Raw genomic sequence first — 19,968 nt, forward strand, 5'->3', positions numbered from 1 at the left:
GTGTTGGTAAATTCAAGAATACTTTAGTTTTTATTTGTCATGGCATTGAGCAGGAGCAAAAATGCATTATAGATTTTAAATGACATAGATAAGGAGCTTTTTATTAGAGGCAGGTCATTTACACTATCCTATTTTAATCTAAAAGATTTTCTCAATTTCCTTTATCACCTGCAGAAAAGTATTACAACCTCAAATCCTTAGCGGCAGGCTCCATCATCTTCTACTCAAATTTGACCGGTGGTTTGAATTAGCAGGTAATTGGAATCTTATCATTTAATTCTGATGGTGTAATGACTACCATGTGTAAGGTAACTTATCATGAGGCCAAGATCCAACTGAGTTTTGCCTTTTCTCTCTGGGCTTCCTGTCTAATATTCCTCCACTGACAGGCTTGATGGATGTCTCTCCCGGTCTCCCTGGTGAGTCTCGCACTAGATATACTCTCATGTGGTGTTTCTGTGAAACAGCATTGAGGGCCGACAGCTCACAGTGTCAGCTGATGTAAGGGAGGAGGGCAATCTATGGCGGATAACTGCATTTAAAGTGATCTCACCATTTTTCAATTACATTATAATGTAATGCTATTTTTTTTTTTTTTTACAGTTCATCCATTATTTTAGCTAACTATTTCAAGCATTCATTCACTAGCCTGCTTTTAGCTAATTATTTCAAGCATTCATTCACTAGCCTGCTTTTAGCTAATTATTTCAAGCATTCATCCACTAGCCTATTTTTAGCTAATTATTTCAACCATTCATTCACTAGCCTGTTTTTAGCTAATTATTTCAACCATTCATTCACTAGCCTACTTTTAGCTAACTATTTCAACCATTCAGTCACTAGCCTGTTTTTAGCTAATTATTTCAAGCATTCATCCACTAGCCTATTTTTAGCTAATTATTTCAACCATTCATTCACTAGCCTGTTTTTAGCTAATTATTTCAACCATTCATTCACTAGCCTACTTTTAGCTAACTATTTCAACCATTCAGTCACTAGCCTGTTTTTAGCTAATTATTTCAACCATTCATTCACTAGCCTGTTTTTAGCTAATTATTTCAACCATTCATTCACTAGCCTACTTTAGCTAACTATTTCAACCATTCATTCACTAGCCTGTTTTTAGCTAATTATTTCAAGCATTCATCCACTAGCCTACTTTTAGCTAACTATTTCAACCATTCATTCACTAGCCTGCTTTTAGCTAATTATTTCAACCATTCATTCACTAGACTGCTTTTAGTTAATTATTTCAACCATTCATTCACTAGCCTGCTTTTAGCTAATTATTTCAAGCATTCATTCACTAGCCTGCTTTTAGCTAATTATTTCAAGCATTCATCCACTAGCCTATTTTTAGCTAATTATTTCAACCATTCATTCACTAGCCTGTTTTTAGCTAATTATTTCAACCATTCATTCACTAGCCTACTTTTAGCTAACTATTTCAACCATTCAGTCACTAGCCTGTTTTTAGCTAATTATTTCAACCATTCATTCACTAGCCTGTTTTTAGCTAATTATTTCAACCATTCATTCACTAGCCTACTTTAGCTAACTATTTCAACCATTCATTCACTAGCCTGTTTTTAGCTAATTATTTCAAGCATTCATCCACTAGCCTACTTTTAGCTAACTATTTCAACCATTCATTCACTAGCCTGCTTTTAGCTAATTATTTCAACCATTCATTCACTAGACTGCTTTTAGTTAATTATTTCAACCATTCATTCACTAGACTGCTTTTAGCTAATTATTTCAACCATTCATCCACTAGCCTACTTTTAGCTAACTATTTCAACCATTCATCCACTAGCCTACTTTTAGTTAATTATTTCAACCATTCATTCACTAGACTGCTTTTAGCTAATTATTTCAACCATTCATTCACTAGACTGCTTTTAGCTAATTATTTCAACCATTCATCCACTAGCCTACTTTTAGTTAATTATTTCAAGCATTCATCCACTAGCCTGCTTTTAGCTAACTATTTCAACCATTCATCCACTAGCCTACTTTTAGTTAATTATTTCAACCATTCATTCACTAGACTGCTTTTAGCTAATTATTTCAACCATTCATTCACTAGACTGCTTTTAGCTAATTATTTCAACCATTCATCCACTAGCCTACTTTTAGTTAATTATTTCAAGCATTCATTCACTAGACTGCTTTTAGCTAATTATTTCAACCATTCATTCACTAGACTGCTTTTAGCTAATTATTTCAACCATTCATCCACTAGCTCGCTTTTAGCTAACTACTTCAACCATTCATTCACTAGCCTACTTTTAGCTAACTATTTCAACCATTCATTCACTAGTCTGCTAGCATTCATTCACTAGCCTGCTTTTAGCTAACTATTTCAACCATTCATTCACTAGATTAAGCTAACTATTTCAACTATTTTATTTACTTTGCAAACAATTTTGACCATTTATCCATTAATTTTAGAAAATTATTTTTTTACCATTTATCCATTGCTTTTACTGTTCCAACCAATTACAAATGACTTTTTATCCATTACATATTGGTAGGCCTAATTGTTAAAAAATGTGTTAGTCCTATCCATTAGATTAAACCATTCATCAGTGACTTTTAGCTAACGCTCTGCCAGATTACAAACTAGATTTCATGCACTTGCAATGACAATGCATGAATCTAAATAGTTTGAACTTAGTTAAATTGGTTCAAGGTGTGTATTTGGATGGATATTTTCCATTTTGGTAAAACATTTTCAAACAATCTTTGCATCTACCCCCTAGCAACTGCAGCGGGATCTGGGATACAAGTACCTCAGGTTTGTTATCACTGCTCTAAAAAGTGTTCCAGATAGCTACAGAGACCTGATTAAGGCTGTAAATCTCCTGAAAGGTTTGAGCATTGGCCGAATGTTATGTCTCAAAGCTGTCTGGTGTATCTTACTTAATATTAAACGTTTCTTCTTTCATGCCAAATACTTTGTTAAAAGATGCAGATAAAATCCAATATTCTCTGGGAGAATATTCTCACAAAAGCTTTTGCGGGTGACCTTGCCTAAGCCTCAGTCAATAAGAAGAAAGAAGAGACGCATGCATATCCTTTAACATGGCATGGAAATAGTGTTAGAGGCTTTTTTTTAAAAGGATAAAGATCTGGATCAATTTATTATATTATTTCTTGGAAGCAATACAGATTTGTAAACAGACTGCTATTCTGTGAGGAGAAATTATTCTCCACTGTCTGTGCCTTTTCCTATGAAATACACAAGGTGAAATGTGAACACGCACCTTATCTTGTCTTACCATCCTGGTGGTTCTCAACAAGACAGGTGGCTCCAGCTTTGCGCTCAGCAGACCGAGGACAGAGAGGAGCTGGCCAGATGGCTCTGTCCACCATGTTTCCTCACTGGTTCCATTGCCTCATCGGTCTGACTGGAGCCCTTATCTTAGCAGTGTGCTTTCAGTTCACTGAAAGTCATGGTTCACATGAACGCGGGGAAGAGAGGGAGCTCCTGATGGTTCCAGCTCGGATCGCTCAGGCAAACAAGAAGCCCGAGACAGATAACCAGAATCAGAGGACACATGAGAGACTCAACTGTCCAGATCCTCTTTATCACACTCACTTTTGGCTGTTACCAACCCCGCGGTATTTTGCTTCCATCCCGGACACCAGCCACCTTTATTTTAGGATGCTTTGACCTTTATCAATTTGTGGCCTTGAATTCAACAGTTGAATTAAACCAGTGGAGGGAAACAAAATAACTGGCATGAAATGGCCAACATAAAATAAAACAAGGCAGAGGGGGGTTATAGTGCTGAAATAGCAAGGTTTTATACAGAACATATGTCTCCACCACCCTCTCTTGATAACAATACAATATCAGGCGAAGCCGTTGCTGAAGTTATTTTGCCCCAAGGATAATCTCTTGTTGTTAGTACACATATAGAAACGTTGAGCCTTGGGGGTTCTCCGGAGATGCTTGTAAATGATCTTATGTCAACATGAACCATTTGTAGGTTGTGGCAATAAAGCATCTCCAAGCTGCCATAAATTTGAGAGATGGGCTTATCAAAAGGTCAGGCCTTTGAGGGACTGGCTTAGCAACTGGATTTATCCTTCAGTTTATTTAGGGCAGAAAAATGGGGCTGCAAGCGACGACTAACATCAATCATGCTTCATTGTGATCCTTGACAAAACTTCAACAAGAACAAGTCTTTTCGATCTCATTTAAGGGTAGTGAACAATAACTTTGTATATACTGTTGTCAATGAAGTGGAACATTTCCCTTTAGTGCTTTAAAAATAATAAAGTTTTCAAAAATGTTCCAGGCACACAGCAGCTTCAGCACTTAGATATTAACCAGTGTCTAAAGATATAGTAAACAAATAAAAAATGCCGTTCTTGTAGCTGTCAGAGACAGTGATAATTACACACCCACAGTTTAGTCTGTTAAGTGTTGATTGCTTCCTTTGTATTTGTGGAAACTGATTTCATAAATTGTGTTTTTCAAAGACAGGACTCTGGTTAAAATAAACCTGCTTTCAACTGTCAAGGCACTTTAAAATAACAAAGCAAAGACTCCTCCTTACAGTGTTTATTGTCCAGGTTTATACTCTTTAAGTGCCTGTTTCATCCACCTTTCTCTTGTGCATCCTCCGGTCTTCATCTCCCTCGTGCTATCCGTGTTTTTTCCCTTTTTCCTCCTCCAGCACTTGTTGAAGTAAATGCAACTACGGGAGGACAGTTGTGCAATTGATAGTACTACATTAACCTCGGGGGTAACAACAGTCGTCCTCTACTCCCTCATCTCTCTTCTACACCAGACACCCCCGAGTGCAGGATGCTGTAACCCCAGTCCTCCCCTCCCCCCCTGACATGCAGCCCTGTAGCAGCATCCTATCTTCCTTCTGCCATGGCTGAGTAATGTTAAGCTAGTTGAGAAAATGCTTCTCTGCATCCTCAATGAAAATTTGGCCCACAACACTTCTCCTTCTCAACACTTTGTTTTCACACTTATGCAATGCAATTTGCAATGTTCTCATTTCATTTAACGCGTCACCTTTTGGTGAACAGTAATAATCCTAACATAGCTGCAATCACTCTCATTTGTTTATAAAGGACTTCCCCCTGCCTGGAGGGCAGCTCCTTTCTAAGATCGCAAACAAATGCAGTTCAAGCAAATACGAAACAGAAATATGTAACTCTAAAAATGTATTTAATGATAAAGCGCAGAGTCTTTGTCATTTAAAAAAAGCTATAACATGAGTACTTGATTGCTTGATATAAATAACCCACAGAGAATTATCTCCCAACACTGCAGTTCCCCACGGCTCTACGCAACGTTTGAGCTTCTTTTGGGATTGGTTTTCTGGCCTGTAACTGTTCTGCTTGGTTTCAGTCTCACTGTTTTCATCAACCTTGTTTCCAGCAGCAGGCAGCTATTTTCATCAAAAAAACAACACTGTACACTACCTGTCCAGCTCCAAACGGCGACTATTTTTCAACTGGGAGCAACCTGGCAACCTCAGGGTGATGAAAATACTTCAGGAAGTCAACTGATTCTTTATGCTATGGTAAGCTAGGCTAAGCGGCTGCTGCCTGCAGCTTCATATTAACAGAAATGAGAGTGGTGTTGTACCTCTCATCTAACTCTGCAAGAAAGCAAACTATTACCATTGCTATTTTTTTTTATTGGCATAATACTTTATTTTAACATTGTTTTCTGGGAGCATTTTGTTTTTTTTACAGCACATCTATTAATTTAATTCAGTATCTGCTCATTTAATGAAATTTGGCAAGCATGGCTGTCCTCACTAACTCAGATTGCTCCTACACCTGTGAGACATACTAGTTTGGCTTTTACCCATCACCTTGCAGGTCAGCCAGACAGTAAATTGGTCTCTGGGTTTAGGAGTCTTGTCTCTTGCCTAGAGAGAGCAACTGTCAGTGTCATGTTCTGGTCTTTCACCACCTTCAAACATAATTAGAGGGAGGAAAGAACTATTTCTCTTCATCTCTCTCCATGGCTTTTCCATTTAATACTGTGCCTGGACCACAGAGCACTGGGGATTATGCTGTCGTGTCATGTAACCCGGCCTTCGGCTCGACACGCATGCAGATATGAACTCTTTAATATTTCATTCCATCGGTCGTCTGTAGCGGAAGAATACCTCCTTGTGAAAAAAAGAAAAGTATTGGGAGACTGCTGTCAGACAGGATAACAACAGAATAATTCATGGCCCTGTTTTCCCTATTTTTTTTCTTCTTTGCAGCCTTTTATCAATTTCGCTCCTGCTCTTGCAATTTCCCTTTCTGTCCTCGTCTTTTTTTTAAGATGTCTCCTCACCTTTTTCTCCTACCATCTGTTTCTGTTTCCCTTTTTGTAAGCTGTTTCCTTTTAAGCCCCCTTGTCCTTTTCTTTTTTTCCTCACTGCATTCTACCTGTTCTGTGTCAGGTTGGAAGACTGGTGGAGGTGGGAGCCTCTGACAGCTGCTGGAGTGAAAAGCTTGCCTGCTCTCTCGTCAGCTGTCTGCTGCGCCGTGTGGCCGGGGTGACGGGGTCATGACATGCCTTGCAGATACATGTTTTGATGTTGTTGTGTCACTCACAGTGGAAAGAACAGCATCCTCAGTGGAGGCTGCCTGCACACTACATACTGGTACAGCCAGCCTACTCTGCACCTGCCACCAGGCCCGATCATCGAGTTACTGACCCCTGGGCACAAATGTTTGATGGACCCCTAGCCAATTTCAGGCCTTTTTTCCTTCTTTAATGAATCAGACATAACATACAGGGCATATACGGAATAGTTCTAATTCATTATAGAGAGCACTTTACCTCATTGGAAAATTATAAGTAACCATTGGAAGTAACCATTACGATACTACTTGACTAAAAGCCTTGACGTGTTTGATGTTAAATGGATAATAAAGCAGCCAGAACTTTTATGTTAGATTTAGGTTTTCCTCTCTCTCTCTCTCACACACACACATCTGTTGCTGTCTCTTTCTCTTTCATGTCTGTCTCCCTCCTGTCCTCCTCCTCTACTCTGTGTCTGTCTGTCTGGCGATCTCTTCTTCTTCACCTTGCTGATTTCCAACAACAACGTCGGTCAGATGCCTTGTAAATCAACTGCGATTGTAAGCTGCGACAGCTAACGTTATCCTCAGGTTGTAGTGTCGCAGCTGGAAGCTTCCGGATTAGCTTGCAAGTCAACTTGCTGAAAACTTTCATCATGATTTTGTTCAAAGAAATTGTATCAATTGATGGCCAACTTTCTAATCGTGATGACTCCCCCTGCTCTTTTTCTTGTTTTCTCTTTCGAAAGTTGCACCAACTTCTGCCTACTACTCCAATTTAGTATCAGCAATATGGCACAAATCAGTCAATATTGACAGTGGTATAGACTTTCATTTTGTATGGTCACTATTGTTTGGAGAGCTGCAGCTTCACTTATAACTTTAATTTTTATCCTTGATTGTGGTTGAAGAGAGCCGGAGAAGAGATAGAGTGAGGACAACATCAGAGTACACTCACAAAAAACAGACAAGGAAAGTCACACTCTGCTAGGTGTGAACAATAACTGGACTTCTACTCTATGCTTAAGCATTGTTATTTAAAGAGTTCAGTGATGCACTGTGGCATTCCTAACTGCGTGTTTGACGTTAATCTGCTGGAATGAGGAGAAAAATAGGAAAACATTGAACCGTGTTGCATAATATATTGAGCTTGACATGTGTCGTGGCAACAACTGTCCGTAATTACCATGAATGGCCATATGCATGCTTGCATTATGGATGGAACAATAGTTATTTACGTGATCCCATTATTATCGCTCCCTGATGGCAGCTATTCTTCTTCTCTTATCCTAGCACAGTGAATTTACTCGTAAAGAAAATGCCACGTCTTTAGGTCAGTGGGAACTTATTTACCACTAGACTATCTCAATTTCAATTCTGCTCTTTTCAACTGGCTGTAATAGCCCTCACCAATGGGGCTGCTTCAGATGCAGACTAAATGAACACAGACAAATAAGCGTTCACTCTACGCAAACAGCGAAATCGTGTTAGACAACAGAGGCAGAGGCACAGGATACTGCTCCCTGTGTGTCTCTCCGTCTTTCTCGCACATGAATGCCTGTCCCAAGCTCCCACTTGGTTCAGCTTCTGTCGGGTTGCCAGAGTGAAAGTCTCTGACATGTTCAGTGGTATAGACAGGCCCAGGCTTTAATATGCTGATTGGTTACCCCGACCCACTCTTACCTTGTCAAAGGTGTTGACAACATCGGCGACCGGATGTGAGAGATTATACACTTTCTATGTGGAGTGACTGAAAAAAAAGAAAGAAAAGAAAAACCATGTTGAATATAAATGGCGGGTTGTGTGAGGACGAAGCTCTCAGTCTGACAATGCCTCATCTACTCACAGACATGCACCATTAGGGGTGAAACAACAGGGGCTCTCGCCTGATCTCCTAACAACAAATGTTAACTCCAAGAGTTTGGACCATTAAGAAAAGCTGTTTGTCACATTGAATTCCAATGAGATTAATCTGTATTTTTTTTTTACCAATAGGTTCTAATGATGTTTTGGATTGTCACATCACTCTCTTGTAGCTCACTGGGGCGTGGAGTGCATTGATGGGATGTTAATTTACTATCTTCAAATTATGTTGATAGCAGTGACTTCATACAGGAAACGATATGCGAACAAAATGTCCTCTTATTTTAGTTTGTATCAATGACTTGTTCTGATTTTGTTAGTACTCATTGATTTCTGGGATTCACAATGTTTTTCCTTTTTTTGCTCTTCCTTTAGGTCAGAGAACATTTTTACCAGCGGTTGAGATTGTCATGATCTTAGTTTTTCGTGTATATATATACATACACACACAGACACTAATTACAGGAACGACACACGGCTGGAGGGGGCAGGTAAAGATACAAGGGCAGGGTGATTGGACACAGGAGGATCAAGTCAACAATCACAAAAGGAGGGAAAACACAAAGACAGGAAGTAAGACTAGATATGACACAAAGGGGAGTGAACCTTTCAAAAATAAACCAGGAAACACGAAAAACCAAGATCATGACAGAGAGCACTCTTACCAAGATATAAGAAACATCTTGTTTTCACATTCCACAAATATTGACCAAAGCAAGGAAACATACATTTTTAATTTAAGGAGCAAAATCAATGCATGAATATCATATAATCAAATTAAGATTATATATTTTAGAGCAATTATAATGATTGGATTATTAAATGTATGGGCTAAAGAAATGCTATTGGTCCATTGATCCCAAATAAGACTATACAAACCCTTGGAAGATGATATTGCGAGTGTTCAGCTTTTAAATGGCTTACATACTGCTCTTTCATGCTTTTTGGTTTCCAGTACTGACACTAAAAAAAAAAGCACACATTTACTTTGTTTAAGTTTATTTAACAGTACCTCAATTTCACTCATGCTGAAGTTCTCCTTCTTCTTAAAGCATGTTTGGTGGTGGTGGGATTCATCATTCAACACACCCGGGTGTAGCTGAAGGTGACCACTTAATTAAATAAATGTAAGAGAATGTTCTTGCATGAGGCCAATTATATACTGTTCCAAATGAAAACGACTGTGACAATTTACTTTCTGTGTGATTTAAACTCAACAGAAATCCACATGGACCTTCCTTCAGTTTAAGTTGTACATTGAATAGTACACCTCCATCCTTGTATAAAACAGAGAGTGAAACACTCCCCTGTCTTCCACAGTTTCTATGCTGGAGCTCTGTAACACCTACGTAATTACCTTGAAAACAGCACACACTCAAACCCTCTGTGGATCTCACACACCCATGATAACAGTGATTTGTGTGCATGCAGACTTGGAGAAAGTTACCCATGTATAATACTTTTCATGCATACCTTTCACCTGATATAGTACAAGATAAGACAATATGTTAAATTAGGATTTTCTGTTGACGCAACAGTTTCTGAGGACCTGAGCTCAGTTTTAGTTATTCCTCACCACCTGTTTTTTCTTGTTCTAAATAGTTCAGCGTTTTCTCACCTGCCTCTGAGCTTTCATGGTTCTGGCTCTTGGGCTTTGTGAAAGCTGCTGCTTAGAGATTGTTCGCAGCCGCAGGCACTTCCAGCTCAGTTCCAGGGGAAAGGAAAAGCAATTCCATGCTTCGGCCACAGTGAATCCGTCTCTGTCAGTTCCGCTTCTTGATGCACTCAAATCACATTCCCCCGCCCATCCACTCTCCCATCAGCCCTGCTGTTCTGTGATCAGGGAGTGAGAGAGCATCAGCCTAGAAGTGAAATGAGGATGCGCTTTACATGCTTCCTTACCATACCATCCTCCTTGATGTCATTCACTTCTGTTCCCTGGCACTTGCAATTTCCCGCTCTGCAATGAAACTCCGTACTTCACGCAGGAGTAGTCACAGCCTGCAGTTATGATACACCCCCTCTTCTGTCTATCAACCTACATGAAGCAAGTTGTCATTCTAGGATAAATCCCCTTGATTCAATCTACTTTTATTACCTGAAATGCTGATTTATTCTCAAAGAAAGTGCAATTTTTGCTAATATTTCACAAAACCATTTTTTGTTGTTTCATATAGCAATGAAAATACACTGTGTAGAAACAAGCTTGTTAAATGTTCATATTGGTGTTTGCAACATTTTCCCCCCAAAAAAACAGCAACCTTAATTTGAGTTTCATGCCTGTATTTTAAGAGATGAGCAGCTTTTGAAATCTTTTGCCAAGATTCTGTTTTCTAAAACTATTAATACTTTGACACTTTATATAACTGATGATGTATGAATAGCACTTTACAAGTACAAGTATCAGTTCAATATTAAAGTATTTTCTAAGTAAGTTTGTATGAAAAAGAAAGTTTTTAGCTGCAGTCATTTCAATACCTTGCAGTTAACTAATGTTAGTGAGTTGATCCGATGGAAACCTGTAGATGTGACCTCTCTCAGTAGGTCAGCTACTGCAAGCTATTTTTTTTTTTTTTTTTGGAGCTTCCTGATACTCACATTAAAGCATCTTAACTAATCAGGATTTATGCATAGCATATCTTCATCCCTGTATGTGCAGAAATACAAACTTTTACTCATTTTACACTCAAACTCTAGCATTTTATCATCACTGCTTTGCCTGGTGACTAAAGTGGTTGCTTTGCCTTTGTAGAAAACAGGGACACATTATTTTTGAAAGTGATGAAGGCACACAGAATGATTGATGGCAGCATATTGGATGGGAAAATAACGTTCTGGACCGTTAATTTTACCGAGTCAAGGAAGCAGCCTCAGACTGTCAACACAGGAAATGAGTAGGATTTATCTCTGGCCTAGTGTCTGGGTAGCTCTCCTGCGCTGGATGCATTTATAGAGGACCACAGTGATGAGTTTCAAAGGTTGTGCCTAGTACACATTGTAAAAGCTTTTTGACAAACGTAGACGTTGAAAGAGGACATAATTATTGCCTATTATTGTTGTTGTGAGCGGTGTTGTTAGGGCAGCAAATATGCACAAACATCATGTTAAGGTCAGTTTTGCATTTTCAGCTAAAATAATGAAAAACAGTAGACGCTGATCCAAAGTCACCCCCTCCTGATATAAGCCATGTTTTCTGCGAACATCGTATAGTTTAATTTTCCTTTGTCAACACAAACAGGTTATCATGCTGTGCAATACCAACATCAATAGCCTTGAATAATGGTAATAATGGAATACCCACGCAGGTATGGACATGGATTTTAGATACACTACGGAGCTCCACTGCAGTCAGTGGTCAATGCTAAAAGGTGAGCCCAAATCACAATACTAATGTGTAAATGGGCATATAAAGTGGTAAACTGGATATATGACGGTATGCAGCAATAATATTCCTGTCATCGATCTCTCAGTAGAAGGATATCTAAACATACTGAGGGATCGATATAAGCCACATTGGAATCACAAGGCCAGAGTTTTTATTTCCATTCGTATGTCTGCTATCTCGAATGAAATATGTTTAAAGTTACATTTTCGGACATGGAGAAAAGATAATTCTTTATTATTTGCGTTACATTGAAGGAGACCAAAAATGTACTGTATCTAGAGTAGAATGTTAGGTTATGTTCCTTCCTCCTTATTAGCCGACTTAAAGTACATAGATAAACTAGCTTGACACTGCAATACAAGAAACATTCTGTCTGTTTAAATCTGTGTCTTTTTTATGGATCATCATGCTGACATTTTGCCTGGGACATGCAGCTTTAGCCTCATCACAATATCATGTATCATCAAGTGCCTTTTATTGGGTTCTCCTTTTAAAACAAGTCAGCTGGAAACATTTAAAGGCCAGTTTTCAACCAACTCACGCAGCTAGCATAAGCTAAATAAACTGGCTAGCTACAGCTGCTGGTGACAGTTGAAATTTCAGCCAGAAAAATTGATGGTGGCCGGCTAGAAATGAGGAGTCTGCCTTTGTTTAGGTTCGTCTAAAATCTAGGACCATTTAAAAAGAAAAATGGCTTTGAATTTTGGTTGGTCAATGCTACTATTATCATTGTAAACTGCATCGTGTGTCATGCAAGAATGGAAAGCTTGACGGGTGTTGCAACAGCGTACGATAAACTGAAGTGATACACAATTAGTACATGATGCTTCTTCAAGGTCAGAGCTGTTGATAAATGCCTGAGAACATTATAATAATCTATTAATAGTTGTCACAGACGTAGCTTTTTAACTTGCATAGTACTTTGCTATGCTGTTACTGCTTAGACATGTAAAAAAACAGAAAATCTGCATGCGTCTTTAATATTTTATAGTCCTCAATTGTCTTTTAAATTAAGAAAACATCAATACATACATAAATACTGTACATAATATACTAGATTAGATTATACTAGATAATATAATAGACTAGATTGGAAATTCTGTCTTGTCTGTAGTGTTTCTGTAATAGCCTATAGTTGTTTTCTCTCACAGCGTGGCTGTTAGTGTGTCAGTCTGGTAGTGTTGCTTGTCTGTGTTCTAGGTCTTGTACGTATAGACAGTTAAATGTGTTGTTGTTTGTTGAGGAGAAGATACATTTCCACGCTGGTAGACAAAAAAAAAAAAATATCATATTCTAAATACACTATTGAACCATTGTAGTTTTGGCCATTTTCTTCTTATTGTGTTTTCCATAGTTTACCGTTTTCTGACACTGGTTTACAAAGTTACTTAGTTAACACCCAGTTATACCAATCGGCTTGCACCATAGTTTATTACAGTACAACAGTTACCATGGTCAAAATAAATGGAACCGAAATTGTCCCACTTTTTTATTTCAAAGGTAATAACGTTGGATATTTAATGATGTATTTACCAACAAACAGTAAAACCCTCCAGTTTTCATTCCAGAAGTCTGGCCACCCTATTATAGTAGCGCTGCAGGTTTTTGAGGTTTCATAGCATCACTGTCGGGAATTTCTTACTTTTTAAAATGTTATTGGGTTCCATGGGAGCAGAACAGACCTGATGTGAGCTGACACACATATTTTCCCTGTGACTCTTCTGTCTACACTCGCATACGTCATTGTCAATGACCCCCGGAGCGGGAGAGAGGTGTGAGGGAATCATGCAGCCTCTCATGGAGCTGCCGATAAATCTCACTGTGAGGTGTGACAGCACAAGCGTCTCTTCAGGGTGAAGTACTGGTGAGCACAATTCTTCACGACGTTGATGGGGACTGTAATCTTAAACCCTTTCACACATGGATTCTAATCATCCTAATCATTATAAAATGGCATAAAATTATAAAATGGCATAGCATAGCATGTTAAATAGTAGTATAGTATTGCCATAGTATAGTATTTTTGGTGAAACAGTGGGAATTTTTGACAATATCTTCACATTAAATATCAACCATCCATCCCACAAACTCAGACTCTCCAAGCAGCCTTCTAACAGCCTCAGCTATTGGATCACATTGTTTTTCTCTGTTCCTCTGTGCTTTTTACTCTCTCCTTTGGAAACCAGTTTTCAAAATGTACTCTTGGAAATTCAAATAGATTTAGTTTACCCCTCTGTCACTAATACTATTTCTAAATTGTGATCACTGCAATTCCAGGAAACTACTAATAAATATATTGAGATTTTGATATCAACTCATTTGGTGCTAATATGAAAGCATACTTAAATAAATACTTTTATTTAGAATAATTGCTGTAATTTTGGTGTCTAAGGATGGGTACTGTAAGATACTGTAGGCAAACAAAGCTAGAGTGCATACAAATAGTTACTGTACTTTGTTATAAAGTTATAGTCTGATGACATCACAAAGTCAATGTTGTATCGGAAACATTCAGACAATATCCATATGGAAAATCTAAAATGCGCAGCTGCACACTTCATCATATAACTATTATTAAATAGCTTGATCTCTGCCTCTCTTTACCTTCACCGGATGAGGAACGCTGCCACAGTAGCGCTTGAATTATGAGCACATGTTGAAGGCCAAAGAGTAGGTGTGTTTCTGCTGACAGGATATATATGGGTACAGCAGCTGGCTCCTTTACTCTGAACAGACAACGTCTCTGGTTTGATCCATTTACTATTAACACCCTGTCAATCACACAGACTCCTAATTTTGGAGAAAAATATGAAGAGATGGGCTGAATTGCTGCTTGGAGTTCGAGGGCTTGAACTCAATCTCTGCTGCAGAAAAGAAGTGCCTCTTCACAGACCATGATAGAGAGACATTGTAGAGTCCTGGCATAATAGATTGCTACACAGTTACACTGTTATCCCAGGGGAGACAGGTGAACAGCAGGAAACTCTAGCTATTATTACTACCTTGTTTGTAATGTCAAACTAGACATGACAGGAGAGTGGCAATGTGTCCTCAAAAGAAAAGTGTAGTACATAACCTTTTAGAGTGCTGCAAAAACACAATAAGGCGAATAGATTTTGTTCCAAGCTAAAGCGGGCACCACTTAAAATATACATGTACTCTAATTTAGTTGGGTTGACACAGCAACACCACTTCAAGAGAAAACGTTAATAAATATTGCAAGAACCACTCTTACAACCACAGACCTCTGATAGCCTGTAACTGCCACAAATAGTAATGGAGGCAAGTGATGGCAGCTAATGAAATCCCAGATCCAACTGAAAGGTCTAGTTAGGAGGTTATATAGCATGATGCAACAAGCTGTAATCATTTTCGTTTCATTAGCATTGTTTGTTTGTCACTTGTAGCCGCATCTTCCATAATTGAACAGAACAAAAACTAACAAAAGTTAGAGTTTGGAGTTTTTGTTAGAAAACAGACTGTGCGCCAGAATGTAATTTGAGACTGCAAGATATCTCAGTACTTACCAAAATACTCTCCACAAACCGATCACTTGGTGATATTGGACGGTAGTTATCATTGACTTGTCTTGTATCTGAAGGTGAAACATTTGCACTTTTAACTTTCTATCTCTTTAAACAAAACACAAACAACATTTCTTACTGTACAAGAGATAATCATTTAAAAAAATGTGAATCTGAAGGCCCGCAACATTTCTGCTGTGACAAAATGTCCTATATGTGGATAAATGTGTATTTTAGTTGTCATTGTTGTTTGACATCTGTTTATCAGCATGATACGATAGTAAAAGCAAAGTAACATAGTCAAACTTTACAATGTTTTTTTGTCTAATGAAGCTAACTGTAGACCTTTTTTGTTCTGATAATTAAAGCTCAAATGATTTTAATGAACCCAGTCAGAGGCACCACAGGGCGCTATACGCTACTGACAGGGGAGCTTTTAGCTTTACTCAAGCATTATCTCTCAGCAGGACTAATAAATGCTCATTTGTATTCTTCTGAAATCTGAAGGGAAATCAACATTAATGCTTTTATTTCATCCCAGGTAACAAGATAATCTATTATTTTGATCACACAGACTTAATTGGCTATTCATGTGATGAAGATTTCATTTACTTTTGCAAGATTAGTGGACGTTTGGATTTTAGTTGTCTAGGCCTTCAAATCAAATCCCATTAAGGATTCCTGAAAAGCAATCGGCAGTACCTGTTATACTCCATAAAACAACTTTAATCGAAAAAATAAAACCAGTGCAACTGTTTTTTTATGAGATAGCAGAAATGAAGACAAAGTGAAAAAAAAGAAGCTCTGGCAGCATTTAGTCCAACTCTATCAGGGACAGATGGACTAAATGCACATAGATCTTCTCCAGAAGCAGCATCTAACCACACATCACACAGGCTACTGTAACCACCCGCAGCCTTTGCCCATTGCCAGTATGAAGATATTGGAGTCATGAAGTCTTGGATATTTCCTGTGCCACACAAATTGACAGCATAAAACAAATTGGATGATGTCAATTGATATCCAAAATGCCAGTTATTATAATTTTGCATAAAAAAACAAAACAATCTTACAGATATTCAACATCATTTCATTAAAAAAAAAGCAATTTTCAATGTAGGTTTTAGGTAGTTTTAGTTTGTCTTCAAGGTTTAATGACTCAGGAGCTGTGTTTTGTTGCATTTTATCTTCACACAAGATTCAATTCAGTATATTACAACCTTGCCATAACAATATAATTAACCTTGCTTCATCCTCATATACAGAAGATGAGCAGTGCAGCTGACAGCATGATGCAGTGGTTATGTGACCAGAGGACTTTACAAATGGAGAGATAATTAAAACGGGATGAATCTCCAACCAGGGCTTCTATAATGACCCTTCACCAAAGACATAAACAACTGTCGTTATCACCGTGCCAACAAAATCTCCATCAAGATCAGGGTTTAATTAACAGTTACAGCATAAATGCTGAAATCCATTGATCTTCCCGTTTAACCACCCACAGCTGGCTGTTCTTGTGTACCCTGTAGGCTCAAGCCATTAGTCTTCTGACTAAAGCAGCATAAAACAATTGCAATTCTGAGACTGTAAAGCAAATCTCTAAACATCAAAGCATGGTTACTGTATGTCAGCAATTGTGATGAGAGACAAGTTTGAAACAAAAGCCAGGGAAACTTTTTTAGAAAAAAAAAAAGTAATCACATGAAATCCAGCCCCTTTGGTTTTCCACCTGAACTGAAGCTGAAGTCCTTGAGTCGATATTGCCGCACCATCTGCTTTGGATGCAGTGGGAAGAGAGACTATCCATCTGGTGAATCTGAGTTTCCTCATCCTCAAGTAGTCAGGTCTATTCTGCTGTTGAGTACCCAGGTGTCCTTTTAAAAGGACAAGTGCTATGGACTACATACATTTTTAAATACCTGAATTCCTAAAGCATATGTTCACTCTATTGCTCAATGTGTTACAAAATTAAAACCATCCTGTAAAAATAAAACCATGCTGTAAAAATATATTGACCCCTTAAAAAAACGTGTTTTTCTTCTTTCTCTTTTTTGACAGCAATCAGTTTCTCAACAGCAAATGGAGCTGACAGGGAATACCGTGATTTGGACTCAACCATGCTCTGAAGCAGAGCTTAACCTAAAAGACAGTCTTTTGAGAAGACCTGTTAAGGAAATGGGAAAAGTTGTCTGGTGGGAAGAGTGTGTGAGAGATGGACAACCAGTGTAATCTTGTCTGGTGTTGAAGCCTGGTCCTCTGCTAAGAACCCTGATCCATCCAGCACACCCTCATATTCATAACCAACTGCTAAGAAGAGGGTATGGCTTTCATGCAATGATACTGAAAGCCTCACTTTTTGAACTACAGTAGTCAAGGATAATTTAGCTGGTGTAATGGACTTTATGGTTTTGTTGGAATATTGTTCTTGAGGGGATTTTTGCTTTTTAATCATTCAACCTCTTAAATCATACCGATTGTGTTACAGCAGCCCTGTAAAAAAAAAAAACTGTCACAGAATCACTAAAAGGATCTTTAAAAGGGTTAGAGGTTTTGACAGGTTACCATATTTGCAGGCATTTTAAAATTCCAAATGCTTTTATAATCTTAATGTTTGCATGAATAAATCATTGAACACTTAAAACAGCAAAACGTTGATTGTTAATGTAATCAGCCTTGCTGCATTAATGCATTTGTAGTATCGCTTTGTGATATATATATATATATATATATATATATTATATGTTATATTATGTACTCATGTGAATGCCTCAAGCAACATTATTAAATCATCATCCAACTGAACTTGTTTCTTTATGTTCTGTAGCTGCAGAAGCTAGAGATACAAACAGTTGTACTATCTCACCTAGACTATGAGCATGTTACACTATGATTATGGTATGATGTCATATGATGTCATGGCTTGTTGTAGAAATACTTAGACATTTTGGGAAATAAGATCATTCCCTTGATCAATGTGAAGCTACCGCCAGCAGCCGATTAGCTTAGCTTACCTTAGCATAAAGACAGGAAAGTAGCTTGACCAAATATTGCTTTACTTGACTTGTTATCATGGTAATTGCTAATAAATAACTTTTCTAACTAATCAAGGTCACTCTACGTGGACAGTAACTAACAGTTAGGCCTACAACCTGATGCCATAATACAAATTACATATGAGCCGAAAATTTATAAAAGGTCAATTCATAAAAGGTTTCATACCAACCCAACATTTACTTTCGTCCACTATGTTTCTGCGTATTATGATGTGAGCTCAGCAAGTTGTGTACCAAAATGTTCTTAGGCTTTCCAAGTTGTTGTTCCGACTTAAATTTTTCCAATTATTCCGACACTACATGTTGCAGTGTCACTGGCAGTTTTCTGTCTTTGTGCTAAGTTAAGCTAGCTGACTGCTTACATCTTCTCACCAACTGTTGTGTGTATTTCCCAAAATGTCTATAAACCTTTAATGGTTCATGTAATCTTAAATATTGTAGTTTATATACTTTATGCTACATGCCACAAAGCTAGAAAGCTGCTGGAAGCTGACCTTGAACTGCCTGCTCAGGAGGAACCAGTTACTGTATTATAAATCACCATATTGTGGGCATGTGGCTCAGTGCTGCGAGGCTGCTCCTCTGTAAAATGTTAGTACAACAGACTCTATGCTCGATCAGATGACATGACAAACCTGATCGGGGGCCAATGTCTCAGTCACAGAATCCTGTTGGTCTGTAGCCCATGTCCAGAGAGCTTCTTCTCGACTGCTAGAGGGTACACAACAATCATCTAACACCTGTCACAGCCAGAAAATTGTCCTTCACAGCACTAGGGTGAGCAAGCAGCCTAGAGGTCTGAAACAATATCACAAGTCCAATGATTTTATTTATAGCTTTAATACAAAGATCAGTTCTTCCTCTCAGTCTCATCCCTTGGGCTTATGAGGTCGACCGACAGTGTCATAAGATGTTCTGGCAAATGACATTCCCGGAGACAATGACCCAAGGCCTTAAAACTACGCAATGAGCATAAAAAAGACGTTTACTCAGTTCTGTGCCCATACACGTACTGTGTAAAGGAAATGAAATTAAACTTGAGTAAACATGTGTGGTTGTGTGTTCTTCTATACAAATTTGTACAGTATGTATTTCCCTTCATGCCTGAGTGCCTCCCACTTTGTGTTTCACGGGGCGCTGTTTTGGCAGATACAGGCCTAAAACTAACCATACTCTCTTTTAAAATAGTCTTCTTTGTCAGATATCCATTTTGTCCGGCCAATTCGCACCCTGCTGTTGCCTTTCAACTTCAACTTACACATTCATATCATTCCTACACACAGCAGGATGACGATACAGAGAACATTTTAACTCTCAAAGCAGCAGAGGCTAAGATGCAAAAAATACAAAAACTGATTACAATGTGCCTCACTCTAATGTGTCACACTGTCCCACCCCATGTAGCACCCTGACCAAAGTGAGAGAGATGTCAATTTGTCGGCTGGAGCCAGTCTGTCTCTCTGGCCTCGGACCCACTCACCCATAGCTGTATTTATTCATGCCTTTCAGTGTCCCAGTGACAAATACCCTTCCTCCAAGAGGTTATAGGAATATGCATGAGATCTATTGGGAATTCCTT

This window comes from Cottoperca gobio, chromosome 16 (assembly GCF_900634415.1).
Source record: "Cottoperca gobio chromosome 16, fCotGob3.1, whole genome shotgun sequence".
Taxonomy (NCBI): domain Eukaryota; kingdom Metazoa; phylum Chordata; class Actinopteri; order Perciformes; family Bovichtidae; genus Cottoperca; species Cottoperca gobio.